The sequence below is a fragment of the Haemaphysalis longicornis genome, unplaced genomic scaffold, assembly GCF_048455015.1.
Source record: "Haemaphysalis longicornis isolate Haplotype H1 unplaced genomic scaffold, Haemaphysalis longicornis Haplotype H1 scaffold_4, whole genome shotgun sequence".
NCBI lineage: Eukaryota > Metazoa > Arthropoda > Arachnida > Ixodida > Ixodidae > Haemaphysalis > Haemaphysalis longicornis.
The window spans coordinates 107715435-107721798 of record NW_027526361.1 but is presented as its reverse complement, the minus strand read 5'-3'; positions in this window follow the sequence as shown (position 1 = coordinate 107721798).

The following is a 6364-nucleotide window of genomic DNA, read 5'->3' as shown; positions in this document are numbered from 1 at the left end:
GTAAATCGTTTGGCTTTCAGAGGCTTTGATTGCTTTGATGCATTTTTATTTCTCCATGGCTTTGATTCTTGGGCTCGGTGATGCGCCGGGAAACCATCGGGGAACGAACGATTACGAACTGCATGCGCATACTTTGCCGAAAAGTCGTTGGCCCGACATGATTCCCGTCCGCGGCGGCCGCTTTTCTGATGGAGGCGGAAAGAAGATTTCGGCACACGTACGTTAAAGATCCCCAGGTGGGCAAAATTAATCGAGCCCTCCACTACGGCGCCCCTCATCGCCTGTGAAGCGTGGGCGCGTTAAACCCTACAGTCAATCAATGACTGTTTTATTATGTTGTCTCAAGCGGTTGTACCGGTTGTACGCATTTACACGTACTCGCTGGCCTGACGGTCTTTCTACGATTCTTAAAAAAATAAAAGAAAATATCTGCCGCTCTCTAGACTCGCTTATTCTTGCAAGTCGGGTAGAAAACCTGTACAACGTACTCAACTCGGGGGGGGGGGGGGGGGGGGGGGGGGTTAAAGTGGCGAGGAATCAGGTGCTTCACCTAGAGAAACGACATCGGTTTTGGGGAAAAATAAATATTGAGATATTACAATGCAGAGAAGTAAAAGTGAGAAGAGCATAAACAGACGATAAAAAAAATTGGAAGAAAAGTAGGAGGCAATTAACGTAGAAAGAATGTGGTATGTGTAGACGAAGCAGTGAACAAATTGTGTGTAGGTTTGAAAGGGAAGTCCGGCAGGGCCAAATGGCAGCTAGCACGGCACACAGCCTGATTCCAGAATGAGTAAGTGAACCACGCGGCAAAGATCCCTGTGGCAGAATCCCAGTACCTTCGTCCCAAACAACATTAGTGGGGCAGACAGTGCGTGCACGAGCTTAAAATTAAGCCAATTGCACGTGCCTTCGAAGTACGGTCCCGCCAAAGCATCGGCCGCTTCATCAAGCCAGATACCTGCGTGTCCAGGCACTCAAACCAAACGAAGTTCTCAGAGGGAGGAAGGCGAATAAAGAACCAAGAGCTCGACAAAGGGCAGATGAGGCTGTGGAAGTAAGTGCAGAACAAGCAGAGAGAATTATTGCCCGTTTTAGATGCGAAGCATCTCATGCTCGGGGCTGTTTCCCTCCCTCCCTCTCCCTCGTTGTCCGCCGTCCGCACTCTACTGCGCCTGCGCGTCTCTTCAACCCCGTCAGCGTTTGGGCCGACGTCAGTGCAGTCCACTATAAAAAGAATTCGAAATAGTTAGGCGACGCCCGGTTTCGATCCCACGACTCTCTGGCCGCAACGGGAGGTACGTGGCGCTCTTCCCACTGCGCAAGCAACCGAGATGGCAGCATGTGCTACGAACGCGCCTTATGTCCTTCACTCATTCAAACTATGTCAAGAAGCCATTGATACAACGAAGGCACGCGAAGCTGAACGTCAAGGGAAACGACGAAGTGAAAACTAATGGGAACTTCAGTCGACCCCATGGCTGCTTCGCATACTACTCAGGGTTCCCCTATGGGAAGATGGTGTAATTTTAAGAAGAACCAAGCGTATGAGAGGCCAAGACTATTGCTAGAAATTCTGTGTGGAAGAAAGTAATGAAGTTCGGCAACTAAAGAGAAAAGGCCCAATCTATCTAAACCGGGAGAAAAAATACCCGCACGTGCCTCCTCCTTCCGCACTGAGGCATCGGTTGTAATACTGGCGTCCCAAAAGAAAATTTAGCTGGACCCAGGTGCTTTATGGTCAAATTCCAGCTGGGAATTTAACCATAAACCAGCTGGGTCCAGGTACATTTGAAACTGTTCAGATGATCCTGTAGGAGGCCTGTCAAAAGAGTCAGTGGGAGTAATTTGGAACTTTAGGGAAAAATTTCATCAAAAGCAATATATAAGGACGAGGCTGTATTAGGTACGGAAGCCGACAAGTGGGCCAGATTTAATTGGTCAAGTAGAGACTGCACAAAGACCACCTGTGGCTGTTGAACCGCGGCCAAGGGTATAAAGGTGCAAGTTCAATTTTCTTCCTGTCCTTTAATGTTTCCTTCTTTTCTCTTCATTAGACACAATAAAGTTTTATGTTGTTAGCTTTTAATTTGTACTTTGTGCCCAGAAACCACTTGAAAACACCACATTTGCTTAATCTGCAATAACCTTTCTTTTCTAGTAAAATTATGTATTTTTTGCCATTTCGTTTAAAGTAGGTGTTGTGTCAGCAAATACCAATCACCTGACTTGAGAACAAGATTGAACTGAACAAAAAAAAAAAAAACAATGTGATCAATACCTGCATTATAGAACTAGTCTGAACTACAGGCCAAATTGAAGAGACCTATAGGCCCAAACTGCTGACCCTGTCACTCGCCTGCAGTTCATGCTGTAGTTAGTGCAGGTATTGGCTGGTCACAGCTAGCTCCCTTGCTCCATTTGTATTCACTTTGCGGTGCCTTTAACACGGAAAGTGCTGGTAACACTTCAGCAAAACAGCATAAAAACATTTATAATTCTGGAAGTGGCATGCAAATGGTATCTGCACACAGAGTGCGTAATTTACTACACAAATATGGTAGTCGCACACGGTTGTTCTGAAATGTACCTATGATACTGCAAAAGGGCGCAAGGACATCCTACGGATATCGATAAATGCAGCTGCAGCAGTAACTGCTATTGTACCTTTCACGTAAATCATGCTAAAGAAGAAATAAACTGATTGAACGTTTAAGTTGACGTAGGGTACAAGTTTAAACCTCCAATTGTCGGTTTCCTGCTGGTGCTTGCTTTTGGGAAATGTACCTAGCTAGAATTGGTGTCTTTTAATTTTTCTCCTAGAAAAAGTACAGTTCCAGCCAGAATGCAACGTTTCCAGCTAGGCTGGGATTTCTCTCCAGAGGGAAATTGCCATTTCCCACAAGTACCACACAAAGGAATGCCCTTGACCTTTGGACAGATTTTTTTCACAGATTGGGCAAAAGTACCCTAACAGGCAACAATACACTCAGATCAGGTGCCTCAAGTGAGTATAAGAGCAGCGCCCTCTGGGCAAAAGTTGTCAGAAGTCATAAATAACAAACAACAAAAAAAAAAAGAGAAGAAATTAAGGGTATCGGATCAAACCAACCCATTTTTTAGGTCAACAAGTGCCACTATACACCATAGCAAGTGGTGAAAGATGATTATGTAACACAGTTTTGGCCCAGGCCACAAATTTTTTCTCCGAATCACACCACAAATTTTCTCGCCGATTGATTTTGTCATGACTTGAGTTTCAAATTTTGGGCGTTTAACATGTTGAAGCTACATCTGGGCTATAAGGTGCGCCTTAGTGAAGGGCTCTGGATTAATTTTGACCTCCTGGGGAACTTTATGTGCACCGAAATCTCAACACGCAGTTGTTTCTGCTTTTCGCCTCCGCCAGAAAAGTAGCCACCACAGTCGGGATCTTAATTCTGCGTCCTTGGTCTACGGAGCACATCTCGTGACAACCTACCCTGGCCTGAGCTACTAAGTTTACCTAACTCGGTCCTCATCACAGTCTCGTCCACACAATAAAACCTAACTTTAACCTGTGGCACAGTCCACAGAATGGAGAATGGAATTCGCTATACTACTGCATAAAACTGACCTATGGTTGGGGCAACGCGATGGCAGCAATGCCACCAACTGCAAAAAAAAAAAAAAAAAATCACAAAAGTAGTGCTTCGTATCCAATTACTATGTGGGCTACGTACTCCAGTTCATCAAAATAAATTTTCGAAGTGGACTTGCATTGTCCCCAGTGTTGACAAGTGTCTGCAGGAAAATTCTGCCACCCATAAGAAACATTTTGACACAAAGTAAATTGATACTTGATAACTGCTTGCAGACAGGTGCACACACTTATGAAGGAAGAACGCACTACTCGAGTTACTGAAGCGCAATGCAGCTACCGTAAAGTTGCAAAAGAACGCCCACCCAAAGTACAGAGATATCAAGCAAGAAATACGGGATGGGCGATCTTTCGGGTCATGTGCGAAAAAGTGACCGCACCGCCAACCAAAACTGCGGAGATATCAAGAAAAAATACCAGGAGGGCGAACTTTCAGCTCAAGTGCAGAAAGGACAAATAAGTGACCGCATCAACACATGAATAGATGATGCACGCTTATTTTATTCCCGCATCGGCACTAAAGCAACCTATTTTAGGGGGTAGGCGATCTTTGGGGTCTTTTAGTAAATTGAATATTTCACCCCTCAAGGGGGGTGGGGATGTTTCAGGGGAGGGCGTTCGTTCGCAATTTTGCGGTACTCGCCATCTGTTGCAGGGATCAAGGTCACGCTTCTACCCTCGTTTCTTCCTCATGTCAGTGAGGAGCAGAATAACTGCCTCCTATGATTGAAATTTTCACCCTTGGTGTCGCCAATGTGGTGTTGACAATTAGCACTGGAAGGCTTACTGGAGGCATCAGTGGCTTCTCTTTCCCGTCCACCCTTTGCACGTGCCAACAACAAAGCCCGTGTGAAATATGCCCTGCTTCTGCATTCCATGCAGTGGGCGCTAAGTCTGATATCTCCGCATGCATCACATCATTTTCCATTTACTCCCTTGTGTCAGCTGTGCAGTGCAACCTAGTTGTGGTGATGATGGCTAAATGATGACCCGTCACATCGCACATACGTACAGAGTAATTTTTGTTTGGCCTAGTTTGTATTACCAAGAGAAAATTGTACCCCTCAAGGATTCGTTAGTGGCCCCAGCGAGATGCACATAGAATTTGTGCAGCTCCTCAACAGCCTTCAGTGCTATGTTTAGCAGGAGGATACTGTATCAAGCTGGACAAAAGTGTGTTGGAAGGAGTTCAGACATACATAGATTATACGTCCAGGCAGATTTCTTTTTTTGCTGGATCATCCCGTTCCGTGACAAAAAAAAACAACGCAGATGTATTCATTGGTGCATGCATTTACACGGACTCAACCAAGCTCTCCATTACATTTCAGAAATCAAGTGCTCAGTTCTGTGCTCATTCCATTCAGAGTGCAAATATGAAGCAATTCAAGGATTGTTCCAACTGCATTGGCCGCTTTGCTACACTGGCTACGTGCACTGCAGCTTTGGTGAAACTTAAAAACTGCATCAAAGATAAATATAGTACTTTGTAGTACTCTGTCTGAAAAATTACGAAAGCTGTCACTCACTAAAAGACTAAAATCTTTGTGTCGAAATGAATGTGGTGTTTCACGGGGTGTTTCACACAACTTGGGCCACAAAATTCAGTCACAAAGGTTTAGACTTTCAGCACAAAAGTAGATAAAAATGATTTATGGTAATACGAATCGCTCTCACATAATTTTTAAAGTATTTTCAACAATGAAGCTTAAAATACAGTATGCTCTCATAAGATGAGCTTAAGACGAATTTCCGATAATAGGGACATCGAAGTTTACTGTTCTCAGCTTTTTAAACTGGTGAACCTCACTAAAACTGTCCATTATAAAGTTTTGCAGCGTCAGAAAATAACGCCGCAGCTTTTGCGACACCGTTTCTGAACTAATTCCTGGATGGGCGAGAAGTTACGGCACTTGAAAGAAATAGAGAACAACAGAGGTGCGGCTAGATATTTCTTTCACATGTGCCCTTGATCACGACAGCAGCTGTGCGCATGCAACGCAGCCTGGCGATGGCTGGTGCAAGAGCCTACCAAGACACACGACACCTGAAAGACTCACTCCACCAACTCATCTCAGTTTGCCATGCTTTTTCTAGTGTCAAAAAATCTTCTCCTCCCCAAATATTTCTAAGAAAGCTGCTGCATTCGGCCCTTCTTTCAATGCTCTACAACTTGGTAACTTAAAGTTTTGACTGGACTCCTTCGTCAAGAAGGTAATTAATTAGCTCAAGATATACAATTTTGAGCTAGAATAATTAATCTTTGTGCTATTGCTGGAAAACCCACCATTTCACGTTTGAATGCCTGGTCCAAGTTACATGAAACACTGCTACAAGGCAGGCGAAATGAAATTAACCGCACATTTTCTAGGGCTGCATAAACCAAAAAAGGGGAAGATCTAGTAAATGCTCTCAATTGGATCGCTCCCAACAATAAAGCTACTGTCCATTGCGAATTTTGGATTTTCATACGAGTAGCCTTAAAAAAACAAAAAACAAAAGAAAAGAAAATCTGCATACTCCAACATGATTTGGGTCATCTTCACTTCATACAGATTCTTTTTGGGCTCTCGGTAGATGCTGCACCACCTAGAGAACTACGACAGACAACAGACGCCTTAATAGCAGTAACAACTGTGGATTATGCGTACACGGCCCCCTTCAAATTCCATAATGAATTTTTCTTCAGACAAGCAAAAGCAAAAACACTCGCAACAAAACACA